This window comes from Culex quinquefasciatus, chromosome 3, assembly GCF_015732765.1.
Source record: "Culex quinquefasciatus strain JHB chromosome 3, VPISU_Cqui_1.0_pri_paternal, whole genome shotgun sequence".
NCBI lineage: Eukaryota > Metazoa > Arthropoda > Insecta > Diptera > Culicidae > Culex > Culex quinquefasciatus.
In genome coordinates, this window is record NC_051863.1 from 183,672,569 (window position 1) to 183,692,107 (window position 19,539).

The 19,539-nt window shown below is 38.8% G+C and overlaps 1 protein-coding gene across 2 annotated transcripts in view; it reads right to left on the reverse strand.

Moving 5' to 3' along the window:
• Window positions 1-19,539, reverse strand: part of LOC6035310 (supervillin) — a 388,528-nt gene that overhangs the window by 327,411 nt on the left and 41,578 nt on the right. Inside the window, exon 1 of one of the 2 annotated variants that reach the window (XM_038264421.1) lies at window positions 2,076-2,953. The exons of the other annotated variant lie outside the window; for it this stretch is intronic. The gene's annotated coding sequence lies outside the window, so the exon portion shown is untranslated. Of the gene's footprint in view, window positions 1-2,075; window positions 2,954-19,539 lie in introns of those variants that run through there. 2 annotated transcript variants of the gene reach the window in all.

A 19,539-nucleotide genomic window follows, 5' to 3' on the forward strand; every position in this document is an offset into this window, starting at 1 on the left:
ACTTGTAGCATGTGCGCTCGCGAGCGCTTCGTGCTAGCCGTTTTTCCCAAGCTAGTAATTTGTTTATCAGGCTTATGAATACGAACCAGGCGATGGTATAAAGGTGTAGCTTCAATCGCTGTGTTGTTTTTTGATCGTTTCTAACACGTTAAACTTCTCGCGAACGGGAAATTCTGGCTCGCGAGCTATCCCGTTCGCGAGCGGAGGAGAGCACGGGCAATCGGTGAGTTTCTCTCGGCAGCTCGAGACTCGCAGCGAGAACTCGAGAGAGAGAAATTTTTCTCGCGAGATGGCGATAATACCAATACTGCCAAACTCAAATATATTGAAATACAGCAGAATCGTGTGAATTTGTAATTGAATTGAAATGAAAATTGTACAAAATATTACAAAATTATTCAAAAATTAAAAAAAAATTTCAAACAAGAAAGCTTGAAATTTCCGACTTTTCCCGACTTTATTACAAAAATATCATAAATTCCCGAATTTTTCCCGATTTTCGGCGGATTTTGGCGAATTCCCGACATTTTCCCGACTTTCCAGATTTCCCGACTTGAGTGGCAGCCCTGTACTTAATGTTTAATTTTGACTAGTTTTTATTTTTTTATATAGTGTCCATGATTTGCCTTTCTGAAAATATTGTTTTTGAAAAGTTGAGAAAATTTCCAATAAAATTGCCTAAAAGACTGGAACATTGGTTGTTGAAAAAGGAAATCAATGTTTTTTGAGTTTTATCTAAAAAGTTTCTTTTATTTTTTAGTAAAATATCTCAGAAACTAATAATTTAAGCATTATAATGGTCCTATTTTCAATGTTTAAATATGAACCATTTGTTGAATTATCAAACCTTTTCGAAAAAAGTATTTAATTTTTTTTGGAATCAACTCTAACATTTCAAAAGGGTGCATTATTTAATATTTCACCTTATTGAAAGGTTAGTCATGATTCCAAAATGTTCAAACTTTTTTTAAAAGATCAGAAAGTTTCACAAATGTTTCATTATTTAACATTGAAAATAGAATCAATTGTGTCTGAGATATTGATTGTCGAAGATAAAAGGCTGTTTGGATCAAACATAAAAATATCAATTTTTGAAAATATTCAAAAATATTTTCAGGAATGAAAATCACACTTATAAATTTAATCGAAAAACTAAAAATATTCAATTAAAATTAAAAATAACAAAAAAATTTAAAAATTAATAATATAGATTTTGGAAAATTTACATTCCATTTTTGTATGGACTGCTGCCAAAATTGAATGGAACCCTTTATGGGTGATCCAAAGACACAAAATAGCTTTTTTGGAAGGGGAAGGGGAAGACCCAAGAAATTTAAGCCAAATAAAAAAGATACAAAAAATGCATTAAAACATGGTGTTGGGTTGAACTTAGTGAACTTTATCAACATCTTTAATTTTCAATAGGGACTCATGTGATTCTAAACTCGACAGAATGAAACAAATTCGGTATAATTTTATTCAACAAGTTCTGAGATATTTCAATTGCATTGTTTTCTACACACAGACATTTTCTCGGCATTTAATTTTGAGTGGATTTTCAAACGTGAAGGTTGGACTAAGATGTATATTTATGAAGTTAATTTTGCGAGTGATTTTATAGCCTTTCCTCAGTGAGGAAAAAGTGTCTAAAAAGTGACCATTCAAATGAAAATGCAAAAAACAACTTCCTTTATCCATAACGACTTAATTTTAAAGCACCCGCCATAATTCCTGCCCTGCTCAACCCGTCTGGAACAGATAAGCAAACTTAATCCCACTTGATAGTTCCACTTGATCGAATCCAAGGCCGCCACAGTCATGTCGCGTCGATCGGCAGAACAAAACAAGTAGCGTTCGCTGCTAATAGTCGCTAGCCCCATTTAGCTTATCTCAACTATTACTTGCAGCCAAAGTTGAACCAACTGATTAGACCGTTCGGGGTGGGAACCCTATGATGACCATTTTCGCGATTCTTTTTTATTGCAAGTTTGTTTTGCTCTGAAACAACCACAAACAGCCCAGCTGATAGAGATGAGACACTCTGGAATCGCATGCACCGCTCAACGATCACTCACCAAATCAGTGCAGCGGGTTCGGATCCCGGAGGCAACGAGCACAACCGAGCAGCAGCAGATGTCATAACTCTGTCAGCACACGGTGGCAGCTCAGTGCGGCTTCTTCAGTGCAAGATCCCGGTACAGATCAGCAAGTCGGTGATTATTATTGCTAAACCCGGCAGCTCGCAGCAGCTGCTGCCGTCTAACGAAGATAATTTGCTATAATTTTCCACTTTTGGCCACGATCTTCACCTGGGCCTGTCACGTCACCCTAAATTCGTGATCTTGTCGCTCCGATGATCAGCGTAGCGTTCTTTTCGTTGATTTTTCGTTACTTCTTATGTTTTTTTTTTTTTTGCAAACACTGTAATTACCCTGATTACGGCTGCTCTCGTCGGGCGATTAAAACACGATCGCGACCCCGGGTGCAGGTCATCGCGTCAAAAACTGCGCGACCTTTGATCCGTTCCGCGGTTGAATGCAAAACGTCAGCCACAACTGTGCTGCACTTCAATTATCGCACGAAACTGCGCCGCACTTTAATCGACAGCGATGACTTCAGCCCCAGCAGCAGGCTGCTATCAGCAGAGGTGCCCCCCTCCCCCCTTTATTCAGGGCAAACTAAACACGATAGATAGCGGCGAGGTCGCGACACTTAATATCCACAGGGTGTCGACTTTCGTGGAAGTCGCGCTACCAAATCACTTCAACATTTTGCCCAAACCGCGATGAATCTTGAACACGTACTTGTAAGTGCTTTTCCGAGGAACTTCCCCCCTCGAAAATCTATTCAGGAACTCTTCGCCAAAAAGGTGTGTAGAACACGTTACGCGGTCGCGATCTTCAACGTGTTGCCGCCGTGCCGTGACGCGCGTGAGCTGTTACTGCCTGACTGCTGGAAGAGAGCACGACGGCCCCAAGTTCTAGAGTACCAACACACAACTGTAGCTCCTATCTACCCTCGCGGTTGCACTAGTAGTAGGTACTTGGACGACACCTTAGTGCGCGCGACAGCGGGTAGTGCGGAGGAAAGGGTAAGCTGGTAATTAGTGGATTAGGCACAGGTGGTTTAGCGGGGTTAGTTTTGGGGGAAGCCTCCAAAAAAAGAATTGTTTTATTGTTTGAAGATTTTGAGAAGTGAGTACAAATGTTGGCAAACTACTCGAACGTTTACTGCTGTGTGTTTCTATTAAGCTACGTACTGTATACAATGTTTGCTCCAATGGAATACATCGCTGTGTAAAAGTTTGAGAATTTCAAATAAAGTTATTGATTTTCATTGATATAACTAAAAGGAATCTTCAAATAATTTAGAAAAACTTATTTTAAAAAGTGCCCTTCATTGTTGACAAATTCGCTAAGAAACTTGCGTACACAGAAAAAAAGTTGAATTTTGGAATGTTCAAAATTTGGTAGGTTGAATATTACCTCTTTTTTGAGTAATATTACATAAAAATGTGTAAAAATGTGAACCTGATGAATATTCATAAAAAAACAGATGAAAATTCATTATTTTCTGGGGTAAAATTAATCTTTTTTTGACACAAAATCTGTCACCATTGCCTGATGAATATTACCATCATTTTTTTCTGTGTATGTTTGTTAACACTCAAACGCTCGGGTAGTCATTTGACCTCTATTTTTTTTCTTAAAAATCTCATAACTTTTGATAGAATTGACCAATTTGGATGCTTCCGGGTGCAAAAGATCCAGATTTGTCTATATTTTCAACTGAGGACAAATGTGGTCCATTTTTACCGGAGATATTCCGGATTCTGTTGAGTACTCGGCCCTCCTAAATGGATATTTGGCCAATATAATAAAAACTTTTCAACAGAATAAAATCGGAAATAATGCAAAACTTCAAGGAATCATCCTAAAACATCATTCTGCATAAATACATGACATGCTGAAGACCTTCGGGCACCGGAACAGGTTCTATCCGGAAACGGTTCACTGAGCTGATGTCAATTGTTGCCCAACTGGAACCGGCTCCGCTGCCCCGTAGGACTTAACCATGTCAATTTTTTTTGCAGGATGATGTTTTAGGATGATGCCTTGTAGTTTTGCATCATTTCCGAATTTTTTCTGTTGAAAAGTTTTTATTATATTGGCCAAATACCCATATAGGAGGGCCGAGGTACCCCAACAGAATCCGGAATATCTCCGGTAAAAATGGACCACATTTGTCCCCCATCTGGCAGTTCAAAATATAGACAAATCTAGATCTTTTGCAACCAAAAGCATCCAAATTGGTCAATTCTATCAAAAGTTATGGGATTTCTAAGAAAAAAAAATAGGGGTCAAATGACTACTCGAGCGTTTGAGGGTTTGAGTGTTAATGGTGCAGTTCTTAAGATTTCCTCAAAAAAATATTCTTACTTTTTTTTCTAATTTTAAGCTATTTTACATGTTATTTGAACAATCAATTAAGAATCATATTTTTTTTAATCACAAAAAGGTTTTTACCCCAGAAAAGGATGAATTTTCATCAGTTTTTGATGAATATTCATCAGGTTCACATTTTTACACATTTTTATGTAATATTACTCAAAAAAGAGGTAATATTCAACCTACCAAATTTGGAACATTCCACAATTCAACTTTTTTTTCTGTGCAATGTTTACATTTTTTTTTGTCTTTTTTTATTATTTTTTTTTTAAGCGGACAAAACATTACATCTCTTAAGCTCTCTTATTTGATTGGTGTGGTAGTGACAAATTTTAGAATTTCATTATTGATTGTTTTTAAGAGTGAACACACAGCAAAAAAAGTTGAATTTTGGAATGTTGAAAATTTGGTTGGTTGAATATTACTAATTGTGTAAAAATGTGAACCTGATGAATATTCATCAGAAACTGATGAAAATTCACCAATTCCGGATGTAATATTACACATTTTTTTTCGCCACAAAATCTGTCACCATTTCCTGATGAATATTACCATAATTTTTTTTCTGTGTTTTGATTATTCAAGACAGAAATTGAAATTTCAAACGAATAATTTGAGGTTAATCATCTACAACCCAACCGTGACTTTAAGCGAGCTAATCTAAATATTCGGCAAAATGTAATTTTTCAACCAAACTTTGATCAGTTAAATCATTTTCTTTATCAATAAAACTGTAAAATAAAACAACAAATTTAACGTTTTTTGGAATACATCAAAAACGCACAAAAAAAAACATTTTAGGTAAAATATAATTCTAAATCGAAAATTACTGTTGTGAATTTTTGATAAAGCGCACCGTTAATGAGTTATAGTTATGTTTTCAGTTAAATTATATTAATTCAACAAAATAATATTTGCTTTAATTTTCAAAAAAGTGTATATTGGAAAAACTGAGAGAATTTTCTACCATTGCTTTGGTTGCTGAGATTGGTCTTGCAAATTATTGTCTTTTTTATTTTAAAAAATAAAAACAAAACTTCAAAAAATATTTTTGAAAAGCTAAGAAAGTTGTCAACATTTGCTTTTTTGAGCATTGTTTATCAGGCCTTTGGTTGTTGAGATATGTCTTTGTTAAAAATGAAAATGACCAAAAATGAGTTTTTTTTAAGTTCTACCCAATTGACTCTTAATGTTCAATTAATGATATCTTGGAAATTTTCTCAACTATTCTCAGTTTTTAAAAATCACGGCTTACACTTCAAAAGGCTTAAATAATATTATTAGCACTTTATACCTAAAAACATATGAAAAATGAAAAAAAAAACGAAAAGGGTACAGTTTTTTAAAATCAAGTTTTTGTGATATAAAGTTATTTAAAAATAGTTCGAATATTTCTTTAGCAAATTTAAAATGGCTTATTGCACATACGGAATCGATAGACAAAGTTTCAAACAAATAAAACAATATGATGAAAAATTGATTTGTGAGATTTCAGACATTTAATCAAATTCTAAAAATCAAACAAAATAAAAAAACGAGAAGTGAGATTTTTTGTAGATCAATGGGGGAACTATACCCTTTCTCAGCCTATATCTATTATCGGCCTATCAGCACTTTTATCATGAATAACAGCTTAAATAAAATGTTTTTGACTGTTCCAAAGTAATAAATAGCTCAAATAAAAGTGTGCAAGCAACTTTCCATTGTTGATACAACTGAAAATGTTGATTTTATAGCGGAAAACGGCAAAAGTGATGAGAATTGGTTGATCGGCTTATTGTGATTAAAATGGGTATATTTCCCCTAAATTGATCAAAATGACCTCCTTATTATGAGAAATAAAAAAATATCAAGGAAACGTGGATCAAAAAAAGGTTTCTGTTTTATTATTTTTTGTAAAATATTAAAAAGCACTCGATATTGAATTTAAGCCATTTTTTTATTCTAATTTTTAAACAAATTTTGAAGTATTTTTGAATTAAATTCGAAATCAAAATATTGAATAATGAAATATAATTTAATGTAAAATAGAAAAGTAAGGTAAAATTTTGAAGAAGAACGTCGTTTTTAAGTTTTCGTCTTTAAAAGTTTTAAACAAATAAGGCCGATGCAAATATTTAAAAAAGTTTTTGTCCCTCGGCCCTGGCCGAGGTCAAGGGGGGGGGCAAAAAAATAAAAAAATATAAAAATTTAAATAACAAGCCATAGTCTTCACATTTAAATGAAAAAAGTGTTTTAAAATACATTTTACACTAGTTCAGTTGTTTTGCAATCTCTAGTTTTCAAAAAATCTAAGATCTGACAAAAATAAAAATTGTATCGAAAAAAAAGATTTTGCATCGAAAATTTTCAAAAAAATTTAAGATTTTTTAATAAACCCAAACATGCTAAAAATGATTTTAAACGCAGAAGAATGTATTTTAATTTGATTTCAGCTGGTTGCACTTGAATTTTCATTGAAATTTTGAAGTTTATTGTAAAAATATTTTTTTTGCCCCCTGATTTTTCGGGCCAATTTTGAAGGGGGGGGGGGGGGTGACAAAAACTTTTAAAAATATTTGTACCAGCCTAAATATATTCTAAACAAATGGCTGCTAGTATTATTTTTCGAAAAGTTATTATATTCTATCTTAATTTTTGTTGTTATCCAACCTTGATAAAAAATAAGTTTGCGATATCTGGAATCTATTGACTCGATTTTCAATGTCAAATAGGAATCAAGGTTATAAATCTGGAAAGAAAATACATAGAAGTTCCACTAACAAGCTCTCCTTTCAACCTGAATTAGTGAAATAACAAAAAATCTAGCATGGCAAAAATGAATAATTTTCACTCAAGTGCACATGGCTTTAGCCAGGGTTGCCAGATATTTCATATCTTTTCAAAACATTTTTTTAATAAATAGAAAAAAAATTGGTCAATGAAGTTTAATTGTAAAATAGGGTTTTCGAGTGACTTAAAAGCGCAATTGAAAAGGTTTAAAAGATTCAATTTGTGTCAAATTATTCTATTTCCAAAACTTCTCAGAACCTCGCTGTACTTGCCGGAATCGATTACTTAGCCGACTGACACAAAAAAATACTAGCTACTGACCGGCGACGGCCACGATGACACACATTCAAATCATAAGTCTATAACGAGGAGAGCTAGGTCATACGGCGGTGACAAAGCGGAGCACGCGTTCTAACCCCGCGACTTGGCTGTACGTAACACCAGTCAACTTTCCGTACGTCAATATTCTTATCATGGGATTTTCTTCAAGAATCGACATTTAAAAAATTCACTGTACGTGAAAAAAAACAAAATATAGGTACAGCGCAAACACTAGTGCAATCGTCTTATACACAATGTTCCGCTTGACTCTCCGGCTGCGTATATGACAGGTTACCAGTTCTCTTTTTATAGCACGCCACTTGAGAGAGTGTGTTTTCGAGCTGGTCCAATCTAGCTGGCCCCGTGTCACAATTAGCCACCGCTAAATGGATGACGAGCGCGGTAGAGACCCTAAATAGGGAGACTGGTCTAAGCTGGCTAAATCGATCTGGCAACGTATGTTTTGAGCTTGGCAACACTGATAAGTTTTGCTGGGCGTAAAGGCAAATGCTCGTTTGGATACGTCAAACTCGTGTCTGTTTATGTACGTCAAATTCACTTCGACCAGTCTCCCTATTTAGGATCTCTAGAGCGCGGCGGTACTTGTAAAAGCTGTTACCAGTGTTTGTGTGTATGAATAATTGCCGTTTGTTTTTGTACATTTGAATGCATACAGACAACCTGCGCTGACGACTGCCATCAATGGGATTTATTATATCGTGCTATCTTTTCGACGTTTTTAGGTCTCTCTGGAACAAAGTGGCTCAATGTCAGTGGACAGTGCACTTTGCACACATTTAAAACAACTGGGATACAATGCGAAGGGCTGTCAAGTTGGTAGCCATAATGGCGCCAGCCATAAAAAGCGGCCTTTTTGACAGTTCGTCACCATTATGGTGCAATGTCAACAAGTGCTCGTTATCAACCTTAATGAATGCGATCGATTCAATTGGCTTCTCCCTCTAAACTTTGCGCAACAGGAGACAACTTTCAATTATTCGAACGTCCACAGAGTACATAAATCAACCTCCAAACCTCCCCTAGAACTGGCCGCTGCTCGGCAGAACGGCAACAATCGAGCAAATTAAGCCTCCCCGGTGACCTTCACTTTCGTAAGGTTTCAAGCGTCGTCGTTCCCTCACTTTCGCGTGGTTCTACCCATGTGAGCACGTGGATTCCACGGACAAGTGGGACGTCCTGAACCGGCGCTGCCGCGCTTTAATGGCACGCACCCTGTAAACGAGTGGCCGCACACACACTCAGACGGCGCTTGTTAAGGAAACCGATAATCTGAACTTGACGGTTGGAGGCGTTAAACGGCTGAAATTTTGACGTTTAGTTTGGTGACATTTTATAGCGCTTGCCATAATGGTCGAAATCAGCCGTTTCGGATCGAAATTGTCTCTCGAGCAATTTTTATCGGACATTTAAGAGTCATCGGAAGGTCTCCGCGGTAGGGCAAACCGACGATGACGGCAACGGCGTCGAAGGGTGCCATTAAATCACCCATCAGGGAGAATCCAAACTGTCCGCAACCTGCGGTTGACCTTCGCTACACTGTAAATTGAAGGGGTGCGACGCATTATAGAAAACAATTATCAGTGTACCGGGATGAGGTGGCATTTTAATTCCGGCCATCGCGTCGTAAAGTTAAAATAACCCCTTATTGGGAAGTGTTAAGGTTTGCGTGCGGTGAGGGTACTTACTTAAGGTGATTACTGAATGGACTGTTGTTGTTGTGGCCGGAACATCATCAGCGGACAGATAAAGGGAGGAAGGCGATTCTTCGTGTGGAGTTATTACCACACGCGCGTGTTTCCTTCGACGAAGATGACAGCAATTGTCTTTTCTGGTTGGGTTTGTCTGCGCGCAAATTATGACATTAACGTCGTTAAGGCGCAAGGAAATGATGCCATAAACAAATTAAAAAGGTTGCCAATAAATCAGTGTTAACTTTTTTTGGACATTGGGAAGCACTGTAATGATTTATGTCGAACTCTGTACGTCGAATGTCAGACTTTTGTTGAGCGATTATCCACGATGACCGTTGAACTTGAAATTGATAGGTTGACAATAAACCAAGAATGTGAAGGTAAGAGTGTGATTGGTCTTGACCTTAAGGTAAAGCATCTTAAAATATGCTTCCGATTATTTCATGGCTATCATTGCCATCTTGGTCAAATGACATAAATCAACTTCTTTTTTCGTTGAATTGGCAACCCTGAAACCTTGTTTTGACTTTCAACTGTCAGTTTTCATCGTACAATCATCGCGCCGAAAGGCGCGTTAATCGCAATTCAACTCACGAACTCCTAGCTTGAAAAATCGTGCAATATTGAAAGATCTTCTTCGATTTTCAACAAATTGATCCCAACCGAACGGCGTTACACTTCGGGGCAAATCCTCGAATATTGATCGTCACCACGTACCACCATCGAAGAGTCGAAGCATATTCATAAATTATTCATAAAAAAAAGCGCGAGGCCGAACCAACGCGTCGCAAAATCTACATTTCCTTGAATTATAGCACCCGCACACACACAGTCACTAATACAGGTCACACCTTAAACGTCTAACCGCCATAATGGTCGAAATCCAACGGTTTTTTTCTTTCCACTTTTTTTTTTGTTTTTGTTTTACATTCGCGAAAAGTGTTGCAACTATTGTTTGAAATGTGTCACCGCAAAGGTTCTGTATGTATTTGTACATTTTTGCCAGCTCGCCAATGTGTGCATATTTTTTTTTTTTTTTGTAATTAAGTGTGCGGGCGGAAAACGATGCATTGTTGTGTTTTCGCGCCATCATCGCGGTTCTTCGGCTTTGCCATCGTTACATTTTATTAGACTTAATTATAATATGCGTGGAGTCGTTTTACGTTAACGACTCTTTTTTCTTAGGTTGTGTATTCATTTGCCAAAGCGATCGCTCCAGGTGAGGGGTTTGCTCGGATCGTGGTTTATTTTTATTGTCATCGATTGTGATCACGAGCACTCACTTAACGACTTTGAATTTCAATGATTGATTATTTGTGACGTGCCAAAAAAGTTTTTCGAATGTGTTAAGTGCCCTTCAAAGTGGCCGTTAATTTCCGATGGTTTTGTGCGATGAAGGACAGAAGAACTGGCTTTTGTTCATAATTCAAGCAAACTGCCAACACTGGTTATATTTGTTAAAAACGAGAAAAAATGCACTCGAATAACTCACGTTAGGTCCGGGTTTCAAACGCTTGAAAAAAGTTCGTCCCGAGCGCAAGTCACGTTCCATCAGTTGTCGCGGCATTTTTAATTTTATCGCGCTCGCGTTCAAGCTCGCAAAATTGCATGAAATTATTCCACTTGAAGCGTGAAATGCACTTTGGACATTTTGATTTGAGACGAAAGGGCAAAAGAGATGTCGCACTTGAACACGACCACAAAACAAGCAGCACTGTCGATATGTCAAAGTTCCATAAAGACTGCTATAAAATCGCGCAATTGCAGCACAGTTCAGTCTGCTTGTCTCTGCGTTAAAATATCTTCTTCGCATCCCTTTTAAGAACAAAATGTTGTGGTTGCGGTCACGCACATGCTTCATTTAAGATTTCACTTGACACATATTCATTAGAATGACAGTTGCGTGAGCGCAACGCGCTCCGCAAGCGTCTGCCTGTCAGATGACGGACAATCTGCGATGCGTTACCCACCCGCTGTCACATTGCATTAACGTTACTTTCTTTCTTTTCGTTTCAGTGATGAACAAAATTGTTTCAATTTATCGAATCAGCGCCGTGATAAATCAAGACGATGACGACCTACAGGAAGCAGCAGCTTAAAACAAGAAAGCAGTGCAGAATAATCAGCTTGTTGAAGCGACTAAGTCCCAACATCTCTATTTTCTTGGAATTGTCGAATTTTAGAAAGGTTCCAGACAGGTAACGCATTCCAATTCCACACAAAACCTCGAAACCTGATCCTTTTTCTAGTGGTTTTCGTCTAGCGCAAAGCCCGCATCGTCCCAAACCCGATTTGTCATCCTTTACCTTACGGATGATTGCACTTTTGTGTCCCTGAAGCGAACTGTGCATTCCCGTTGGGATTAGATTGTAAATATTTACATGTTTTTGTCTGCGCTTCCTTTTTGTTGTCATTCCCATCAACGTTACGTGAATCTCTTATGTCATAAACATCTTCTTCGGTGTATTTTGTTTTGCTTCCTGCAACAGGTAGCCAAACCTAACCTCAAATCCCAAAAAGACGCATTTGCACAAAAAGAAAACAGTGGAAAAAGGGCGGAAGTAACGGAAGTACCAGTTCCTCTCCATTTCCTTGACGTTTGCAACCGGATCGTCTGTTTGTTTTTGCGTAACGATCTACGGAAGCAACCTGTCGGGGACAGGTTTTTGGGACGCGCCCTTCGATCTAGTCGTCATCGCGTTAGACCTGTTTTACGACACACGTGACGCCATCGCCGTCGTCGCCAGCTTGGATCGTTGACCTTTGGGACGTTTCTCGAACCGTTTGATAGATGGCCTCACTGTCACGTAATCGAATTATCGCCCTGTCATAATAATTCAATTATCGGGCCACCACACATCGAATCACGGCGCGGTTGGCGATCGTTCTTGCGCAGGAGAATGATATCTGGCAGTGTTGCCATACGCTGGTTCCGCTAGGTGACAAAAGCATTAAAAATAGCTTTTGACAGCAGAGCAGTTCTCTAGGATTTCGGTCATTCGATTTTTTTTGTATTTTTTAATCCGACTGAAACTTTTTTGGTGCCTTCGGTATGCCCAAAGAAGCCATTTTGCATCATTAGTTTGTCCATATAATTTTCCATACAAATTCGGCAGCTGTCCATACAAAAATGATGTATGAAAATTCAAAAATCTGTATCTTTTGAAGGAATTTTTGATCGATTTGGTGTCTTCGGCAAAGTTGTAGGTATGGATACGGACTACACTGGAAAAATAATACACGGTAAAATTTGGTGATTTTTTATTTAACTTTTATCACTAAAACTTGATTTAAAAAAACACTATTTTTAATTTTTTTATTTTTGATATGTTTTAGAAGGCATAAAATGCCAACTTTCAGAAATTTCAGGTTGTGCAAAATTACTGACCGAGTTATGAATTTTTAATCAATACTGATTTTTCAAAAATCGAAATTTTGTCGTAAAATTTTTCAACTTCATTTTTCGATGTAAAATCAAATTTGCAATCAAAAAGTACTTTACTGAAATTTTGATAAAGTGCACCGTTTTCAAGTTATAGCCATATTTAAGTGACTTTTTGAAAATAGTCGCAGTTTTCATTTTTAATTAGTGCACATGTTTGCCCAGTTTTGAAAAATATTTTGAAAAGCTGAGAAAATTCTCTATTTTGCTTATTTGGACTTTGTTGATACGACCTTTAGTTGCTGAGATATTGCAATGCAAAGGTTTAAAAACAGGAAAATTGATGTTTTCTAAGTTTCACCCAAACAACCCACCATTTTCTATCGTCAATATCTCAGCAACTAATGGTCCGATTTTCAATGTTAATATATGAAACATTTGTGAAATTTTCCGATCTCTTCGAAAAAATATTTTTGAATTTTCAAATCAAGACTAACATTTCACAAAGGCCAAACATTCAATATTACGCCCTTTTAAAATGTTTGTCTTGATTTGAAAATTCCAAAAATATTTTTTTCGAAAAGATCGGAAAATTTCACAATTGTTTAATATATTAACATTGAAAATCGGACCATTAGTTGCTGAGATATTGACGATAGAAAATGGTGGGTTGTTTGGGTGAAACTTAGAAAACATCAATTTTCCTGTTTTTAAACCTTTGCATTGCAATATCTCAGCAACTAAAGGTCGTATCAACATAGTCCGAATAAGCAAAATATAGAGAATTTTCTCAGCTTTTCAAAAATATTTTTTCAAAACTGGGCAAACATGTGCACTAATTTAAAAATGAAAACCGCGACTATTTTCAAAAAGTCACTTAAATATGGCTATAACTTGAAAACGGTGCACTTTATCAAAATTTTAGTAAAGTACTTTTGATTGCAAATTTGATTTTACATCGAAAAATGAAGTTGAAAAATTTTACGACCAAAATTTCGATTTTTGAAAAATCAGTATTGATTAAAAATTCATAACTCGGTCAGTAATTTTGCACAACCTGAAATTTCTGAAAAGTTGGCATTTTATGTCTTCTAAAACATATCAAAAATAAAAAAATAAAAATAGTGTTTTTTGTAAATCAAGTTTTAGTGATAAAGTTAAATAAAAAATCACCAAATTTTTTTACCGTGTATTATTTTTCCAGTGTAGTCCGTATCCATACCTACAACTTTGCCGAAGACACCAAATCGATCAAAAATTCCTTCAAAAGATACAGATTTTTGAATTTTCATACATCATTTTTGTATGGACAGCTGCCGAATTTGTATGGAAAATTATATGGACAAACTAATGATGCAAAATGGCTTCTTTGGGCATACCGAAGGCACCAAAAAAGTTTCAGCCGGATTAAAAAATACAAAAATTAAAATTGAAGAAAAAAGACCGATTTCGTAGAGAATTGCTCAGCAATGATGCCAGCATTTTGTTTTAATGACAACCTGCGGTCTTAAAACAATTCTTAAAATATTATCAAATGCTGACAACACTGCCTAGACGGAAGCCACCGGAGTGAGCGTCAAACCCAGACACGCCAGCCATTAATAACGACAGAAAACGACGCCATTGTCGATGACAAGTAAAAGTGCAGCCAAATTAACATTCGTGTCGTCTTCGCCGGAGACGTCTCCAAAGCTGGAAGCTTTCGTTTTGTTTTCGGTCCCCTCTCTATAAATGTATAATTTATAGTCGTGCGTAAGGTAAAATATTGAGTATACAAAAAAACAGAGACAAAACAAGCCATAGAAATGCAGCGATATTCAAATCAGGCTGATAAGGTGTTTGTAAACAATCTTTCCAACCGGGACTCGACGGGCTACTCGACGGTGATGACCCTCTGGTTTTGGGGGCGTTTCAAAAGACGTCTGGACTCACCTGGAACAAGAAGGAGAAAACAAAAGGAAACGAACATTAGTACAAATTGCTGTCAAAAAGGCGAAATAATAAACTATGTTGACTGTAAAAAATATTGATGGGTTCTAAATTATTGTTTTTTTTTTCTTGGTCGAGGTTTATGGTCAACAGCACTTAAGGGACTAATGGTAAAACGCTGTGCTATGGCAGCACTGGCGTGAGCGCGCGCGACTTTTTGATTTATGACGTTTAATTATCAGGAGGCGTTGATGCACTTTTTCAGATTTTAGGACCCCGGGAGATCAAGATCGAACAAGTCAGAATCGTATGTGCGTAAGAAAAAACTTCGTTGAATTGTTAATTGAGTTTTTTCCAACACATTTTTTTTATTTCAGAGTGTATCTAATGTAAAATTATGCGATTCAGAAAAAAAACATATCAAGTGGTTTAAGATTTGCAAACATGGATTTTTTCCCCTGCTCGCAGTTCGTTTTAATCTAATAACCGGTCATCGAGACGAAGGTAATTATCCGGAGGGCCCCCCCAGGCAAGTAAACCCAGTACCAGCGAATTTGTTCCAGTTTAGCGGTAGGTGCGCGCTCTCTGACGTTGGCTAGCGCAACTTTGTTTCAAAACATATGTTCGCTCACATGTGGTTAGTGTTTGGAGATTTGCGCGATAAATCGCGATGGCAGGTTGTGCAATTTTGTGTTTTTAATGAAACGACGTAAAACCAGTCATGCCAAATATAAGGTCTGTATTTAGCAGACTTTTCGACCTTAAAATCCCAAATATCTGTGCATACAAATTTTCAAATTACTTGTATTTTATGATGTTTAATTTTGTCAATTGATCATACTTTAAAATTATTAAGATGCACAATAATCCACTTAAACTAAATGGGATTCTTTTATACAGTCAAAATACAGACTTTTTATCCTTAGGAAATACGGACCTCTCGGGAAATCTAGCAATGCTGCCTAGAAGTTACTTCAGAAAAATGTGATTTTTTTTTCTATTTTAAAACCGAACTTTTTAAAATATAAAGCAGATTCAATAAAACTGGGAACACTGGAACATTTGTAAACATCAACATTTTTGACAAAACGTCGGTCGAGTAAGATGTAAACATTTGAAGCACCATTTGGAAAGGGGAAGCATGTTGACAGCAGAAACTTTTTAGCAATTTCACAGGTAAGAACTAATTCCGCAGTGTTGATAACAAAATGTTCTAAACCGAATGTTTTGAAGAAATTTAAGCAGCGTTTGCCCTCCAGACACAATGATGAGTGCTTCTTGGGATTTCCCATCATAAAATTCAGTGGAAGCAGCTTGATTCCTCGAAGCATTCGAACGAGGATTGAGACGCGAGTTCAGCGATCCCTAACAAGAGCTCATTATAGTCAATTACGGGCTTAATTCTAACCATAATTGTCCCAAAGCTCATCATCCCAGGCACCGATCCGAGCAGCTCGGTCCTCATTTTTTCAAAAGGACCCCAAGCCGTTTCCAGTGTGAACCGGAACACCTCAATCAATGGCTTGACGCGGTGTCACGCGATCTTCATTCGACATTCCAGCTTCATAACGAAAACGGAACAAGTCGATTAAAACAATTTTAAAATTTATAAATACTATCGCGCTGCCCAAAGGTGAGATCGGCCGCTGTTGTTGAGCACGCCTCGGGTTCTAAAGTCAGCCGGGTCTCAAAGTCAAGGTCAGATTCACACAGCCGCGAAGCGGCTGGCAAGCTTGCAGGTCGTAAACACTCGCAGCAACACAAATGGAATTGAAAATTGATGAGGTTTGCTATCAACCGTCATCGCCGTCGTGACTTTAGTCGCAGCGCCTCCAGATATTGCGGATTTCTCATGCTTGACGGTTCACGACACTCCTCAAACGCGGTGATTTGAGGCAAGGTCACCCCGCCGTATTAGACACCTGTGCGCGGTTCCTTATGAGTACGCGGAAGTGCTACCGGAAAAGTCGCTCACGTGAAAGATTGCTTGTCCTATCGGGGTGACTTTATGCGACGACCTGTGAGAAGTAGACATCGCGGTTGGTGGGCAATTAACATTACACCAATTGCAGCTGCGCTGCGCAATCGATAATGCAATTACGCTAATGAGATCGTTCCGGAGTTGAAGTCCGGGGTGGGTAGGGTGGCAACTCGTTTTCCAATATCCCTTAACTTGAGACTCTGCGTACGCGGATTCGTTCAGAAATGCCATTAGACGTACCGATTAATTAGCGCCGATAATTGAGCCATCCGCCGTCGTAGAGGCTGGGTAGTGGTGGACACGCTACCTTGTCCACTGCATGGTAGCACAGTTACCAGCGGTAATTAAACATTCGAATCACGCACATCTACGAGGTCTTCACGGGTTGCACCCGTGTGTGCGTGGTACTTAACTTCAAGGTACGCTCGGCTCGAAAAGAAAAGTGTTCGCAAACTACAAAGTACCACTTACTTGGGTTAAGGTGCCCATCTGCTGGCGCTTCCAGGCTGGCTTTAACAAGTCGTGAAGTGTGGAGAAAATTTCGGTTTCGACACCACCCCCAGCTCCAACTTGACTTTGGCGAAGCAGCCCAGAGGTGCCACTTAGTACTGTGCGCCCGATGATGGAGTGTAGATTTTATGAGACAAGTTACATGCACTATTTGGCACGGTGGCAGGTATGACTAAACCAGTAATTGGAACCTCTGTTGGAAACGGTCGGGTTGAACGAAGTGTTGCGGGAAATTGGCGGGTAAAATTGCGCGGTATTGTTCGCGTGTGGTTCGCGCGCTGATTTTTGGGTTAGCATTGACAATCAGATTGGAAAATTAAGGTTTTTCAATTAGCCGAACGTGGTTGGGAAACCTTGGCATGCAGCCGTTTGCGGTGAGTTGAGTTTTACATAAGTATAAAAAAGGCACACGAAGTTGAACCTCACGAAGGCAGGGTGGTCTTGCTTTAAGCGCTAATTCCACTGATATGGGGAAGAATAAACCCGTTAAACTAGCACAATAGAACGTAGATTAGGACGTAAAGTGTGCAAACTGCAAAGGGAACCTCACAGCAGACTATCGCGGGTGAACGAAAAAAAACATCAAACTTCATGGTTCGCTTCATTGGAGTCGATGATTTTAGCGGATTGCAGACTGGAATTCGCCATGTAATGATTTTCATGGACAGTTTACCTAGAAATTATTGATTGGGAATAAAACCAACCTCACCTGAGCTGATCCTCAACACCATGCCAGCCGCTTGCAACTCCACCGCGCACCATGGACATGGAAAGGGATTTGGAAGACTCGAAGTCCACTTTTTTAAGAGGATAAGGGAAAATCTCCAAAGTATCCCCAAATAAGTTTCGCCTGAATTTGGCCAGTTTTTGACATGAAAGATATAAGAAAAAACTTTTACTATCCAGAAATAACATAACATTTTAGAACTTAAGGAAGAAACGTAAACAAATTGGGTGGAGTGCTAACCGTCAAATCAAGCTTATATTACAAAATCCTCGTTAAAACCATTCAAACATCGACCGTGTCGACTTGTTTCACACCGATTCTCCACAAAGTAAACTTCTTCAAACATTTATCCAAAGCACTCTCCCAGCATCTCCGGCTCACTTCACTAATCCTTGACATTTGTGGTCAACACACCTTACTCGCCGGCGAAGATGCTCTCAAGCATGAAAACTAGCCTTCTTCTTCTGCGCAAAACCATTCGATTCCCAAGCATTGGCTCGAAGAAGCGCGCCTCCAAGTCTGCATGCTTTTAGCATACACACGCGGCGGTGGGACGTTCGGGGACGATCAGGTTGTTCATTATACTCCACAGTCTCGCGATTCGTTGCGCGACACATAGCCGGGAGCAGTCCGATGTCCCGCTTCGGATTTCGTCACTTGCTCATGCGAACCTCGCTGGTCATATTTTTGCGGGTATCGACGTTACATAATTGACTTTTTGCCCGATCAACCGACCGAGATGCGATTCGATAAAATTTGATCAAACCGGCGAGAGCGATATCTGTCCAAGTCTAATTTTAGGACCCCAAGGCTGACCGCGAACGCGACTTAGCGTTTAAGGCCGATTGGGCAATCACTTAGAGCGGGCCCCCCTAAATTGGCCACACTTGACCTGATCCTCGGAGCAGCGGCTGCAGCAGCAGCTACCCCAACTTGGGAGATCCAGCTCATGAATGGAGCGATCGATTTGAGGCACACCGGCAGGCTCTCAGTCGTATATTACAAAATATTTAAAATATGCACATTAACGTGTGCGCTCGCGATTGCAATGCAGTTATGGCCACTCGGCGAAACCTTTTATAACCCTCTCTCGGTACACACGACGACTTTAAGTGGCTTCTAGAAGGCCCTAGGACTCGGGTCGGTTGACAGGTGTTCAAACTTTGAGATCGCGGTCCAGCGGTTGCACCATCCTCTACTACCAACAGCTTAGAGCGTAACCCACTAATCAAGATCTGCAACTACTCGACGTATATGGAGGTATGTGCAGAGATCAAGCACCGCGAATTGGCCTAGGTGCAATTAATCTAGTGCCCGTAGGTGCACGGTGATCATACCGCGCAGAACTTGAGATCGGTGACCGGCGACGATCTACTTGTCTGTGGGCACGGTACTAGAAGATCTCGCGCACGTGGAAAGTATAACCAACCGCTTAATGATAAATAGTTCCGCCGTGGACCAATTACCCATCATCAAGTAGAGACCTGTAGTGTCAGTGAACCGTCAAATTGCACGACCTCGGCTCTTGGAAGATATTGTGCAAATGCGGCGGAGACCATTTTCACGCCTTGCCGCACACCGCGGCGGTTGAGCCCTAGTCGGCTGGTTAGAGTACTCGTGTCCGAGCAAAGTTGCTTGCGTTGCGTTGATTGAGCAATTTGATGGCGGCCCTTTGGACGGTGATACAGATTTGTGTAATACAAGCGTGGATCGCTGCAGGAGGCAGTGAAAGTTGGACCATAACCTCACAGGTCGTT